At 41.2% G+C, this 15,809-nt stretch overlaps 1 protein-coding gene across 2 annotated transcripts in view; it reads left to right on the top strand.

Moving 5' to 3' along the window:
• Positions 1–15,809, top strand: part of LOC137384269 (myosin-10) — a 170,660-nt gene that overhangs the window by 48,847 nt on the left and 106,004 nt on the right. The window lies entirely within an intron of this gene.

Below are 15,809 nucleotides of genomic sequence, written 5' to 3'. Positions count from 1 at the left end.
TCCCCAGAGTGGGGGATTCAATTACTAGGGGTCACTAGTTCAAAGTGAGGGGAAAAGTTTAGGGGGATATGCGTGGAAAGTTCTTTATGCAGAGGGTGGTGGGTGCCTGGAATGCGTTGCCAGCAGAGCTGGTAGACGCGGGCATGATAGCGTCTTTTAAGATGTATCTAGAAAGATACATGAATGGGCAGGAAGCAAAGAGATACAGACCCTTAGAAAATAGGCGACAGGTTTAGACAGAGGATCTGGATCGGTGCAGGCTTGGAGGGCCGAAGGGCCTGTTCCTGTGCTGTAATTTTCTTTGTTCTTTGAGGCATGGTGAGTTGCAGTGCATCTTGTAGATGATGCACAATGCTGCCACTGTTCATCGGTGGTGGAAGGAGTAAATATTTTAAAGTCATGGATGGGATGCCAATCAAGCAGGCTGCTTTGTCCTGGATGGTGTCGACCACCTTGAGTAGTGTTGCAGCTGCACTCGTCCAGGCAAGTGGAGAGTATTCTATCACATTCCTGACTTGTGCCTTTGTAGATGGTCGACAGGCTTTGGGGAGTTGGGAGGTGGGTTACTCGCTGTAAAATTTGAAGCCTCTGACCTGCTTTTGTAGCCACAGTATTTGTGACCGCTTCAGTTCAGTTTCTGGTCAGTGGTAACCCCCAGGATGGTAGTGGGGGATTCAACAGTGATAATACCATTGAATGTCGAGGGGAGATGGTTAGATTCTCCTTGGAGTTTGTCGCTGGCCAGCACTTGAGTGGCGTGAATGTTACTTGCCACTTATCAGCCCAAGCCTGGATGTTGTCCAGGTTTTTCTGCACATAGACTTGGACTGCTTCAGTATATGGAGTTGTGAATGTGTGGTGCTCAGTACCAATCATCGAACATCCTCACTTCTGACCTTATGATTGAAGGAAGGTCATTGAAACAGCTGAAGATGATTGGCCCTCGAATACTACACTAAGGAACTCCTGCAGCAATGTCCTGGAGCTGAGATAATTGGCCTCCAACAACCATAACCATTTTCTTTTATGCTAGCTAGGTATGCTCCAACCAATGCAGTTTTTCCCCTTGCTTCCCGTTGACTTCAATTTTGCTAGGGCTCTTTGATGCCACGCTGTCAAATGCTGCCTTTAATATCAAAGGTAATCACTCTTGAGTTCAGCTCTTTTGAGATGAGGCATGTTTGTGTTTGGGTCAAGGCTTAATTAAGGTCTGGAGCCAAGTGACCCTGCTGCATCCCAAACTGAGCATCAGTTGCACTTTTTAACTGCCACTTGATAGCACTGTCAACAACACCTTCCATTGCTTTGCTGCTGTTTGAGAGTAGACTAATGGGCAGTAATTGTTGGATTCGATTTTGTCCTGTGTTTTGTTGATTTGGACGTACCTGGGCAATTTTCCACATTGTCTGGTAGATGTCAGTGTTGTAGCTGTACTGGAACAGCTTGGCCAGGGGTGCGGCTAGTTCAAATCTTCAGTACTACTGCCAAGATTTTGTCAGGACCTATTGTTTTTGCAGTATCCAGTGCCTTCAGCAGTTGATGTGTGCAAGAGAACATGTATAGTTGAATCTTTGTACATTTGTCGAGAATATAAATCTGGTTTGCATGCTTACTAAAGAAAAGTTTAGGATTTGCTACTACTTCAAGTAGGGGGCATGAACCGTAGATTTTTTTCTGATCCTTTAAGATTTTAGAATTTACTGGCTGCAGTATGTGCAAGTACTGCTGTTTGATGAATGTGTTCATAATGTAAGCAGGAAAATTTGACATGGTAAGTTAAGTTTAGATATTTTTTACCAGTGAATGTGCACCTTATCAGTAAATGTTCTATGGGCTGTTAACTGAACATGCCTTAAATACTGTTGTCCATCACATACATATTGGTTTGTTTTCAGATTTAATAAATTTGAACAACTAACCACCTTTTTTTCCCCCCTGTTATGAAAACAAATTAAGGTGCTGGAAACAGATGAATTAAACTGATTGAAAGACTTGCATTCTGGAAATGGTGTCAGTAAGGCTGGTCCAGCAGTTTTATGCTTGAATTTAGAGTGTATATGAGGAAGCTGACATTCTTGGGTACAGAAGACCAGCATAATACAACAGCTACAACAACTTGTATTTATAGTGCCTTTAATGTAAACAAAAACTGCAAGCCACCACAGGAGCACTGTCAAACACAATTTGACACTGAGCTGCATGAGATATTGGGGCAGATGGCCAAAAGGATTTTTTTTTTTTAAGGAATGATTTAAAGAAGAAAGGAGTGGTAGAGAAGCAGAGGTTCATGAAGGGAATTGGAGTTTTAGGTCTCTGGCTGAAGAAAGTGTGACTGCCAATGGGGGAACCATCAAAATCAGTGATGCTCAAGAGGCCAGAACTGGAGGGCCGCAGACATCTCAATGTTGTAGGGCTGCAGGAGATTAGAGAGAGCGAGGGCAGAGTCATGGAGGGATTTGAAAACCAGGATAAGAAATGTAAAAGAGGCATTGCTAAACCAGGAGTCTATATAGGCCAGTGAGTGCAGGAGTGGTGGGAGTTAGGACATGAACAGGAGTTTGGATTACCAAGTTTTATTGAAGGTCAGAAATGAGAGGCTGGCCAGGGGGGCATTGGAATAATCAAGTCTGGAGATAGCAAATACCTGGAAGGGAGTTTAGCAGCAGGTGAGCTGAGGCAGGGCTGGAGTTGGGTGATGTTGGAAGTGGAAATAGGTGGACCTAATGATGGTGTGATATGTGGTCAAAAGCTCATGTCTGTCAAATATGACAGTTTGTAATAGGATTATAAATGGGACCTCCTGAGAGATGAGTCTCAATAGACAAGCACCGGTGCAGTAATTTAAAACACTTCAAGCTTCTTCATAACTTGAATAGACTTCAAAATAGTTACATTTGTTTTAATTTGAGAATGAATATGCAGTGTGTATTTTCAAACTCTCTAGTTAAAAATGTCAACTGCTGGCCAAAAACTTAATTATTCATTCTGGCAAGAGCATTGGTTCCCAGTTAATAATTTTCTTTTGAGCTTCACTTCTGATGAGTATATGTTCAACATGGCTAACTAAAAGTGGATGAAACTTTGTTCTAGTGTTTGATGATGGTCTTGGGTACCGATCCTTTTTGAGCTTATTGAAAAAAATGTTAGATGCCAGAAGTAATCGATCAAGTAGATGAACCCCACAAAGTTTGAAAATAGCATTAAAAGTAAAAATGAATTAATGCCAGCTAAACATCAGTGACATGTTGCAGCAATGACTTTTACACTGTGGGCATCTGACGTACAATTGAGTCAACTGAGGAAAAGATTAATTCAGTTACACCTGTTCCCTTAGTAACAGCACCCACCTGACTATGTCTAAATGCCTTTGCTACTAAATCACCTATTCTATTCTTAAGTACTGGCATCCCTCACTGATAAATAAATAAAGCTCCTCCCACCCTCCCTTTATCTTGGAATTGGCTGTCCATATAATGTTAGGAATGATTCAAAGGCTATGTATGCTGAAAGGGGAAGAGGTGGGAAAAAGAAGTGACTTTCATAGTCTGCATTGCTACTAGTTACTGAACCAGATGAGTTAACATTCAGGTCAATCTGCATGAGTATGAAGATTTACTCACTTCATTTGTCAATGTTTTTTAAAAACCTATTTGACTAAGGAATTGGGAGCTGTTTGAAGTGATTTTTCTTTTGCTGATCTACAGCTGGCTGCATGCTACATGGCAGGCATTCATCAAGGAAATGAATTTGGTTTACTGATTGAAAAGCTTAGTTTTAAAACTTGAAGTCTGCACCTCAAAACAATGGTAATTTGATCTAATGCTTTCTTTTTTTAAAAAAGAAAATCATTATGCAAAACTAGATTTTTATAAACTGGTCACTTTTCCTTCTGGAATATTTTAAGGGCCTTGGTAGAATTTTTCATAGTAATGCTTTAAAGAAAGTGAATGAATACATGATATGTAGTGTTGCTGATGTTTTAAAAATTCACTTTTATTTTTCCTAGAGTAAAGCTGAGTTCCAGTACACTTTTTTTTTTGGTTATGGTGGTCCATTTGAATTTTCAGGGAAGATTCCATGTACTATGGAAAGTTTTGGAAAGTTTCCCATGACCACACCCCTCTCTATTGGGTCATGCTAAATGCTGCTAGTAGGTTACAAAAGTAATCATCTTGGCATTTCTTCGCAGATGAAGATTTTGAGAAGGTTGTAGTCATTGATTGCAGGCCCTCTGGTGGCTACCCAGGCTTATCCCTGACCAGATTCTCCCACAGTGGGTACAAGTGAAGGTGTAGTCGCTGCTAGAGGTGGTTCTTCACTCTTCACTAGCCCTCCTGATGTAGCGTCTCTAGGTATCGCGATCTGTGGCCTGCACTTCCCACTGGTGATGGTCAAAGTGGCAAACAGAGACACATCTTTAGGGAGTCCATGCAACATGTCCATCCTGGCAAAGTGACCCACCCAACGCAGTTGGCTTTGCAGGAGGATGGCCTCAATGCTAGCGATGTTGGCTGTTTCCAGGACTTCAGTGTTTGAGATGTGGTCCTGCCAGCGGATCTTGATGCTGCGGAGGCAGCGCTGATGGAAGTACTCTAGAAGGCGTACATGAAGGAAGATGGTTGTGGCTGTTGGAGGTCAATCGTCTGAGCTCCAGGACATCACTGCAGGAGTTCTTCAGGGTAGTGTCCCAGGCCCAACCATCTTCAGCTGCTTCATCAATGACCTTCCTTCAATCATAAGGTCAGAAGTGGGGATGTTCACTGATGATTGCACAATGTTCAGCACCATTCGTGACTCCTCAGATACTGAAGCAGTCCGTGTAGAAATGCAGCAAGACCTGGACAACATCCAGGCTTGGGTTGATAAGTGGCAAGTAACATTCGTGCCACACAAGTGCCAGGCAATGACCATCTCCAACAAGAGAGAATCTAACCATCTCCCCTTGACATTCAATGGTATTGCCATAGCTGAATCCCCCACTATCAACATCCTAGGGGCTACCATTGACCAGAAACTGAACTGGAGTAGCCATATAAATACTGTGGCTAGAAGAGCAGGTCAGAGGCTAGGAATCCTGAGGTGAGTAACTCACCTGACTCCCCAAAGCCTGTCCACCATCTACAAGGCACAAGTCAGGAGTGTGATGGAATACTCTCCACTTGCCTGGATAGGTGCAGCTCCAACAACACTCCAGAAGCTCGACATCATTCAGGACAAAGCAGCCCGCTTGATTGGCACCCCGTCTACAAGCATTCACTCCCTCCACCACAGACGCACAGTGGCAGCAGTGTGAACCATCTACAAGTTTCACTGTAGCAATGCACCAAGGCTCCTTAAACAGCACCTTCCAAACCACGACCTCTACCAACTAGAAGGACAAGGGCAGCAAATACATGGGAACACCACCACCTGCAAGTTCCCCTCCAAGTCACACACCATCCTGACTTGGAACTATATTGCCGTTCCTTCACTGTCGCTGGGTCAAAATCCTGGAACTCCCTTCCTAACAGCACTGTGGGTATACCTACCCCAAATGGACTGCAGCAGTTCAAGAAGGCAGCTCACCACCACCTTCTCGAGGGCAATTGGGGATGGGCAATAAATGCTGGCCTGGCCAGTGACGCCCACATCCCATGAATGAAAAAAAAATACGGCGGTGCAAGACCCATGACTCTGCGCCATAAAGAAGGGTGGTGAAGACTATAGCTTTGTACACTGAGTTTGGTCTGTGCTCTGAAGCTGTGGTTGCTCCACACAGGCTTGTAGAGTCTGTTGAATGTACTGTTTGCTTTTGAGAGCCTATTGTCCACTTCTTTATCGATGGTGGTATCAAACTAGATGATACTCCCCAAATAAATAAATTGCTTGATGGCATTCAGTTCGGTTCCCTCTATGATGATGCTTGGTGGTCTATATTCTTTGTGGGGTGCAGGCTGATGCAGGACTTCAGTTCTCTTTAAACTGATTTTTAGTCTGAAGAATTGAGTCGCCTCAGAAAAATGTGTTATATGTTGCATGTCTTACTGATTCTGGGCCAGGACAGCACAGTCATTAGTGAAAAGAAGTTCACGGATGAGTTTTTCTTGTGTCTTCAGGCTCACACAGACATCTGAGTTTGAAAAGGCCTCCCTCAGTCCAGAAGTGTACACAAACTCCCCCCTTAAGGTCTTCTGTTGCCTGTTGCAATATCATGCTGAAAAAGATGAATAGGGTCAGGACCAGCGCACATCCTACTTTATGCCATCAGAGATATGGAAGAGATTTGAGAGGTCGCTGTTTTGCTTGACTTGTCCATACTGATTATCATGAAACTGCTTCACCATGGCTGGAACCTGGGTGGGCATCAAAGTTTTTCAAGGATTTTCCAAAGTCCATCTGTACTCAATGTCGAATGCTTTGGTGAGGTCTACGAAAGTGATGTACAGGCCTTTATTTTGCTCATGACACTCCTCTTGTAAAAGTCTGAGTGCAAGTACCATGTCTGTGGTGCCTCTGTTTGCTCCGAAATCACGCTGGATCTCGGAGGTTTTTTTCCACAATGGTAGGCAGAAGCCTGTTCAGAAGTATTCTAGCCAGGATCTTCCCAGCAATAGAAAGAATGATCCAACGATAGTTGGAGCAGTCTGATGTTTCTCCTTTGTTTTTGTACAAGGTGATGATAATAGCATCATTAAGATGTCGTGGAATCCTGCCCTATTCCCAGCAGGCTGTGAAAAACTCATGGAGCTTGGTGTATTGGGCAGGGCCACCATGCTTCAAGACTTCGGGTGGAATTCCATCGACTCTGGGCGCTTTGTTTAACCACACCTCTCTATTTCTTGGGTCATGCTAATTGCTGCCAGTAGGTTACAAAAGTAATATATGCTCCAATATTCATAACTTGCTTTCAGACAGGCTCCTCATAATAAAGAACATCTGAGCTTTTTACAAGATGGAAAGGTCACACCCTGTAAAATTTTAATGCCCATTGGAGGCTTTGGCCTTTGATTATAGCATCATCCAAAGGATGGTCTATGACAATCCAGCACTTCGTGTTGCACTATGTTCCTAGAGCTTGGTTCCTTATCGAGTTTGGGTGAGTACTTTATCAGATGAGCATAACTGCCCCCATTGTTTTTATTTCTCTCTGTTTTCCCGCTCCTCCTCTTTCTCTTTTTCCCACCCCCTTATTTTGGACCATTTTTTGCTCCATTTCTGAGCCCATTTCTCCCACAGAGATTTGACCTTAAAAGCTGCTGCAGCAATCCAAGAAGTTCTGTAACTGCATTCCACCAAGTTCTAAGGATTTAAAACAAAAAAAATTAAAACCCTGAGGGGGAAATTGTGGCTAACTTTTATATATAAAATATGTTGCTATTAAGTAAAATCGAACACACAAGGAATATTTTGGGAATGTGCTTTAGATCCAAACATACCAGCTGGAGAAGTGATGTTTCCTGATTACTGCATCATCTTGAGGTTGTAAGGGTTCAAGATATTCCAGTAAACATTAACACACTTGGCATAGCTCATTGAGAGCCTAGCAAGAGGGGTGCAGCTGTCAGGAGCCCCCATCTCCGAGGGTGGTAGCAGGTTTAATTGAAGGTGTAATTGATCAAACGTGATGTATGCAGAGTTCAGGGAGTGGCAAATCACTACTTTCACATTTGGTTGAACAAAAGGAAAATACTTCAGATGCTGGAAATCTGTAATTAAAAACAAAATATTGGAAATGCTCAGCCAGATTCTGTAGAGAGAGAGCTACAAGTTAACATTTCAGGTTGATGACATTTGTAAGAAAGTCATCGACCTGAAACACCTGTTTCTTTCTTCACAGATGCTGCCTGACCTGAGTTTCTAGTTTTTTTTGTTTCAGATTTAGTTGAGTCAGACAGTGGGGACGTGCTCCCTAACTTTACTGCCACCTGTTTTCAGATAGTGTAGCATGCTATGTTTTCTAGGGCATTAGCTATTTTTGTACCAGTTTCTTTGACAGTTATTTACCTAAATGAAAAAAGTGCCATTAAAAGCATCATTATGAAAAACTTTTCTAACTTTCAAATTTTACATGCAAAATAAAAAATTTGATTTACAGTTGGCCTTGCCTCAAATGTGTGGATCAAGTTGTCTTCTGGAAGAGAGGAAAAATGCAGTTAGTGGTACATAGGAAGTTTCAGTATCGGGACCATACAAGGGATTTATTACTAAAACCCCATAGCCGCATTACTGTATCACTAGGTACTAGTAAACTCTGATTGTAAGGAACAGGGGGTGTACTTGTGGGAGAGATCAGTAACACTGAACTGGAGAGAAAATCTATTGCAACCTAAAATTTGTAATGGTTACCAAGGGCAACGTTTCAATTAAGCCACACATAGCCATTCAGTTTTTTTTCTATAATCACTGGTGTTGCATTAGGTATGATGGCACAACTTTGGCCACTGAAAAATACAAATGAAGTGGCAATAAAATTATATTTAAATGAACTTTAGCTCTGTCTAGGAAGTTTGTACAAAAATTGCTAAATGACAGCAATCGATTTGAGATTTGCATCCAGACAAATGGCCAAGATCTATTTGTGGTGGTTAAATTGAACGGGTTTGTATGAATCAAAGATTTGTGTAAACTGTTACCTATTCCAAACAATTCAGTCTGATTTCTTGTTGACCTTATTTGGGCAAAGGTTTTTTAATTCCTTAAGAATATTTGGTCTGTGTGAAGTGCAGATCAAATATTTTACTGTCTACCTAATGTAGAGCTTTTCTTTTGTGTGGGCACTTGCTGAAATGCTAGATTCTGCTGTAGGAGAAGAATCATTTTATTCATCTTTTGAAGCTGTGAATCCATGCAGAAAGATGGGTATGCATTCTTCCTCGCCTCAGTGGTCTTGGTCAAGGGTGCATTTTTTGGGCGGGTGTGGGGAAGGGTGTGCAAAATTGTTTGGCTAACAAAATTTCAAGTGCAATTGATGGCCTGAAAATTCAAATGACACGAACATTCATGGGTGCTTGAGTCAGGTTGAGCAGGACTAATTTACTGGCTTGCTATTTCAGTAAACAGTTTGAGTCTTTATACCATATGATTTTCTGAAATGTTCCTGAATGTAGATGGTATTTTAGTTTGCTCAGCTATGTGATGTTGAGGTTCTTTGAGCGCAGAGCAGAAGTGATTAGAGACAGGAAAATGTGGGTTTAAAAGATGCCTGTGGTTTTTAATGAGGTAATGTGGCGCCTAAAGAAGTATCAAAGATTTTGCTGTGCAGCATATGAAGCATTAATTCTATGTCCAGTCCAAGTTTCACTGAAGTGAAGTTTTGATTGTTGCAATGGTGGCATCCAAAGAACTGGTTGTTGTAGGTCACGGTACCCCGGTGCCTACACAATCGAATCCAACCACTCTGGAGGTCACTGGCAGAAAATACTATTGCATATCTGGCAAATGCCACCTTACAGACGCAGGAAGCAGACATTAGGAAAATGAAGAGCAAAAATTGGTCTGAGTATATCCATCATTATTAAAATTTGACACCTAAATTTGTCGCCTTACTGCTTGTACTATGAACTTAACACTTGCCATTTTTTTTTAAAACATTGAATTTTCATATATGAATAGTGAATAGAATTTGCAGCAAGCATGGTGCCTGCACTGTGCACAAATTTCATTCCTTGCTGAGGGTCTGTTTCCATGGGTACTGAGTATCCTTCTGTTTGTTGAAAAAATGGCCATTATTCATCTAAGCACCTTGAAGGTATCAGCAGAATATTCTGGGGACATAACAGGAAAATCCAGCCCTTTTCTTAACTAGCTCCCAAGAATACATCCAATGCAGATAGTTTCAGAATGGTTTTTATCAATCTCTGGTCAGTTTTTCGTCTTTGTATTCTGAGGCAGTTGGAATATCCCTATTATCACCCTGATTAGGATCAACCAACCTGTCAGAGACTGGGTTGAATTTGGGTTTTTCCCTATCCTTCACAAGATTTTTTCCAAGTAAACAATTTTTCATGTGCTGTATTCCTTTTTATGTACACCTATTTTTTTTCTTTCCCATCTGCAGTCCATTAAACCTTTGTCTGCGGTGAATTTATCTGCCATTCTATCCAGTTATATATTTGTTTTGGCTAGTGTTCCCTGACCAAATCTTCTATGTTATTGAAGTTATACTATATATCACTACTTTTTATACTTTTCCTAGTCTCATTATCTTGCATTTTTGAAATTTTAATTGTGACTTTCCACTCATCAGCTGACTTCCTCAACTTTCCAGATCCAATTATATTTGGTTTGAAAGCCTTCCCTAATTTTATGTCATCTGCAAAAAAAAAAAGTCTTCCACCTCCCCACTCCTAGGTCCAGATCATTTCTATACTCTAAACAGCAATGACCTTATGTTAACACAACTCCATTCACAACCACTTTCTCTGACTGAGCTAATTTCAGTCCATTCCAGAAACATGCCCTAATTCATTCTATCCCTTCTGTGGGCTAATCATTTACATGGCACAGTGTGAAAAGCTTTACAAACATCTACATGTTTCCTCTGGTATTCTATAACAATATCACCCACTAACTTTTTTTGGTATGGAAACCATCACCTGAAGCTGTCATGCACAGCAGCCAACAAAATTAACATGCAAAAACAGGCGCAAAACTCCATTCCTGTCGAACATTAACCACCATATAAAAATTTCCTATACTGTTTGCTATGGTTGTTGCCAGACTGCTGAATTTAATGGTGTGCTCCACAAATTCATGGTTTTTTGAACTTGGTGTTTTGAAAAAAAAATTGCTGTGTAATTTCACCAAAGGAATAAAAGAAAGATGTCCTCTTTTGAAGAAAGGGAAGAGCAGTCAACTCTTTTTGAAGCTTTTCTTGGGGGGGCCTGGGAGTGAGGAAAAAGTTCTAGTCCAAGAAATTTGCACAGTTGTCACAATTTGACTTGTGCCTTGTTTGCAAACATTTTAAATTGAAGGGCATTTACTTTTGAGAGTGTGCCCCTTAAAGGCCTGCTGGGGTCTGCAATTGAAACCCGACCACAGTCCGACAGAACCACATCCGGCCCAAGTCCTTTGATTTTTTTTTTTCCCCCCCACCGGAATGAAGTTGATTTTTTTTTAAAATTTTATTTGAGATACAGCACTGAAACAGGCCCTTCGGCCCACCGAGTCTGCCGACCAACAACCATCAATCTATACTAACCCTACAGTAGTCCCATATTCCCTACCTACACGAGGGGCAATTTACAACAGCCAGTTTACCTATCACCTGCAAGTCTTTGGGTGGGGGAGGAAACCGGAGCACCCGGCGAAAACCCACGCGGTCACAGGGAGAACTTGCAAACTCCGCACAGGCAGTACCCAGAATCGAACCTGGGTCCCTGGAGCTGTGAGGCTGCAGTGCTAACCACTGTGCCGCCCTTATATTAGAGGTTGTGCTCTACCTTGGATGGAATCGCTAGCGTGGAGTCCCGATGCATGTTTCCCGCCTTGCCGTCCTGGCTGTTCAAATCTGGAAGCTTTTCCCTCCCTGACTAAAAGGCAACACTGTGTCCGATCTGAGCCTGAATGCCGGACCCAGAAGACAGACCAGAACCGACCCGAGCCCGACACGTCTGGTCTGGTCGGGTTCGGGTCAGGTAGCCATGCTCTAGTTCCCCTTTGTGGAGTGGAGGAGGGAAATTTCTTTGGCCCATTCAAGTGCTTTTCACCTTCCTCCATGTGATTTTTGTGCACAAGTGTTTTTTTCACTTGTTCAGCGGAGAGTTTCATCTGTTGACTTTTTTTATTAAAATAAAACCACCCAATCCTACATGGCAATTACAACTTGAATTAGGCTGTGTAAATGTATTATATTAGAATATCTTAGAACCCACCATACGAGAATACCTTTTAAAAACAGCCTGAATCTGTTATGAAGCTGAAACCCAAATTGAAACTTTATTTTGCCATTTTCGCAATTGGTAGCATTGTTGAAATATTAAATTTTAATACTCCAGCCTGGTTTGGATTCCCTATTGCGGAGGGAAATGTTGACAATTGAGTGCAGAGTTATTGGTACAGTACAACCTCTGGCCTCTCTTTTTGGTGAACCAAATAGTTGAACGTCAACTGCTGATTAGATGTGTGAATTCTAAATTGACAGGCTATCCAGTTAAGGATCACTAACAATTGTGGCAGTTTGCTTCTAATCCATTTGAGCTCTGGTTACAATTTGTGAAACAATGTGCCATCAGCATGTGGTTGGCTTTGCTCTAGTTTCTATTGGGAATCATTGCTTAAATCTGATCGCATTGTGTCCAAATAGCATTTATGCTTCCTTGATAAAGGCTTTTTGAATAAAGGGGCTGACTCGTCTAATATTTTGTGAAGGGCTGAATCTCTGATACAGTACAGGTCACAGCCTGTTCTACAGAACACACTTCAAGCTTTATTCAGAAGTTGTCTGAGTTTGAAGTATGGAGTAGACAATCAGATACAATTAGCGCTAAAAAGATGGATTATGGAAACGTGCCACCTTTTTTCAAAAAAAGACTCTGCAAAGGGGACCAATAACCTTCCAATGCACAGTTTTGTTTAAATTTTGATGTACAATTGAGCAGAAAATGCATTGTCTTTGCCATGTACATGGGCTGGTTTCCACTTCACCATTAATACAAAAGCAAAATACCGCAGATGCTGGAAGTTTGACACAAAAACAGGAAATGTTGCAAATGCTCAGCATCAGAGATGAATTAACGTTTCAAGTTGATTTGACTGTCAGAACAGTTTGACAAAAATGTTAATTCAATGTCATTTTAAACATTTGAGAGCTGTATATTCCATCTTAATCTACCAGCTCCAGAATAGCTCACTACAGTCTGTTGATCTACCTTTGGCACTGTTTGAAGAACAGTAAGGGAGTTCTGTGTCCTGGCCAACATTTATCCTTCTCAAACATCACCAAAAAATGATTTAATCTGTCATTCATCTAATTTCTGTTTGCTAGGCCTTGCTGTATGCAAATTGGCTGTGTTTGTCTACAAAACAGTGACTGCGTCTCAAAAGTTGCAGACATGAAAAGCACTGTGTAGAAATATATATTTTTTCAGGCTGCCTAAGACTCTGAACAGTGGTCATGCAGAAAATCACAGTTCTTCTGCAGTAAATGGAACATATTGAAATCATGACAAATGGAGAGGCATTAAAAATTTATAAAATGCCATTCATGTTTTCTTGGGCATTAAGTACTTGAAGTCTGTAAATGCTGTTTGTTTGCTGTGGCAATGCAAAATTTGTTCGCTTGCTCAAAGCCCCTCCTCTCCGCCTTCTCCCTCTTTTTTCCCCCCCCTCCCCCCCCCCCCCCCAACTATTTGCAATTTAAGACAGTTCTTCCATGTGATAACTAGAGTGAAGACAGAACATGTTGACCCTGGAAACTTGAGCGTTTGTGAAGTACCCTTGCCTGTTGGGACCTAGTATGGCATGTCAGATAATCTTTGACATCTGGAATTACAAAAAAAAAGCCTTTAGAAATGGGGAGATGCTAGTAGTATCAATAACCCATTTAGTATAGCATTCTATTTGTGATCCTAGGAAACTGAGGGAAAAGAACTTGTATATTCAACCAGCTAAACTAAGATTACAAAAATACATGAAGTGACCATTCAGTTATATTAAGTTACAAGTCAGTGAATTTAAACAGTAAAAGAGAAAAGTGAAGTGGAAAGAAAAACTAAGATCTGTTAAACAAAAAAAACATTGTTATGCCAAAAGCATTTTGAATAGTGGGTTATATGCACAGTGGCGCAGTGGTTAGCACCGCAGCCTCACAGCTCCAGGGACCCAGGTTCGATTCTGGGTACTGCCTGTGCGGAGTTTGCAAGTTATCCCTGTGTCTGCGTGGGTTTTCGCCGGGTGCTCCGGTTTCCTCCCACACCCAAAGACTTGCAGGTGATGGGTAAATTGGCCATTGTAAATTTCCCCTAGTGTAGGGAGGTGATAGGGAATATGGGATTACTGTAGGGTTAGTATATGTTGGTCGGCACAGACTTGGTGGGCTGAAGGGCCTGTTTCAGTGCTGTATCTCTAAAATAAAAAATAATTATGACACCTTTTCCCTACAATAAAGGGACAGTTAGCTTTCTTGGCTTACAAGTGGTGTATTCATTGGCTGTTAGCTCTGTGGGAAGTAATTGTTAACTTGCACCTGATGGATACTGTAATGTTCTCGAGGGTTTCAACAAAAGATAAAATATTTGAAGGATATATTAATAGTGTACAATGGGGAAGACTCGTAAGGAGCATAGACCTGTTGGACGAAATTGATAAAGTATGAGTGACTTAACTCAAAGTTTCACTGAAGTGTGTTCTGCTGCTCCAAAGCATTTAACCATAAAATGCATTTGTTTTCCAATGCTTTGTTTATCCCCACCTGTGATCTTGAATACACAGCGCAAATCAGCGTTAGAGGATTAATGAGACTTCAGTATTTTAAGACATGTAATTGAACTTTCAACAATGACTGTGGATAAGTATATCAATTTCATGTGGTACTGAGTCACAAGGGTCAGAATATCCAAGGTTCATCCTTGGTCTGTGCTGGATTACCTGAGGTCATACAGCAAAACAGTTGAAATACAAGGTACTTTAGTACTTTTTTGGGCTATGGGGAGTTGGAGTGGCATGGTACTAAAAATCAACCAGGGTTCCTGTCAACTGAATTTGCCCTGACTCCCCTCCATTATCCTGCTAAATCTTTCCCTTATTAACAGTTGTCATAATTACAACACTCCATCTCATTTTGGCCACTCTAATCCCATGATATCCATCACCTTTGTCAGTTCTGTACAGCATGTGGAAAAACCCTGACCATTATGGATATGTCAGGAATTTTGGAAGATGCTCCAATCTACCCTCTTTGAACAGTGTGTGTAATTGTAGGGGGTCTTGGCCTTTGCAACTCTGTTCCTTTTTATTTTCAAATTTGGATGAATTCCTCAACTTGGTTAAATAAACCAAGTTATTGAGGCACAATCAAGATGGGAATCAGCACACAAGGCCAAGTGTCCTACTGGAAGTGCATGTTACAATGCACTTGCTAGTTGACTAGCAAGCAACCTACTTGTTGTTTGCACCTCAACTTGGCAACTACACTTTTTCCACTTGGATACTTCAAATCTGGGAAATGATGAATTTGAAATTGCAGTTAATTTTGGGTTGTTTCATCAGGGTGTGTTGCACATTATCAATTTGAGACATTTTAGTTCTTGGTATTCTTCCAAAGTCCATTGCCATTGGAAAAGGGGACAGATAGAAAATAGTCCATTTTCATCTGAGATCAGTGTTTGTTTCACTAATGCTTCCGTCTTTCGGCTGCCAGAAAATTACACTCCTGGTTGAAGTGATCATTATGTAGGTTTCAAGATTTAATCTTGGGAGGCTTTTTGCATGAGTAAATCAACTAATTGATTTCAAATTTTAGCTAAACTGAATGTTTTATCATGTTGATTCCAGTGCTTGCATTCAAAGATGTTGTGCACATTACTTTGTCCCACTACTTGCATCAAAATTTTGTCAGTCACAAATCCTCATCCAAGGCTCCAGAATTTTAGACAATGTACAAGCAGCTTTACATGGGCTTTCCAAGATGATTTTCAAATTGTATATAGTGATACTTTTTTGAAGCTCATTATACTTTAAGCGGTTTGGGAGCCAATGATATTGGAGAAATTGAGGCAGCGGATCTAGTTCGTGGGTTTCAAAACTACAGCCTGTGATTCATTTTTCCTGCTCTCAAGAACTAATAATCTGGCTCACAAAGCCCAGGCAACTTTTTGTTTATAAACTGTGAC

The sequence above is a fragment of the Heterodontus francisci genome, chromosome 26, assembly GCF_036365525.1.
Source record: "Heterodontus francisci isolate sHetFra1 chromosome 26, sHetFra1.hap1, whole genome shotgun sequence".
Lineage (NCBI taxonomy): Eukaryota > Metazoa > Chordata > Chondrichthyes > Heterodontiformes > Heterodontidae > Heterodontus > Heterodontus francisci.
This window is presented reverse-complemented; position numbering and strand designations above follow the sequence as displayed.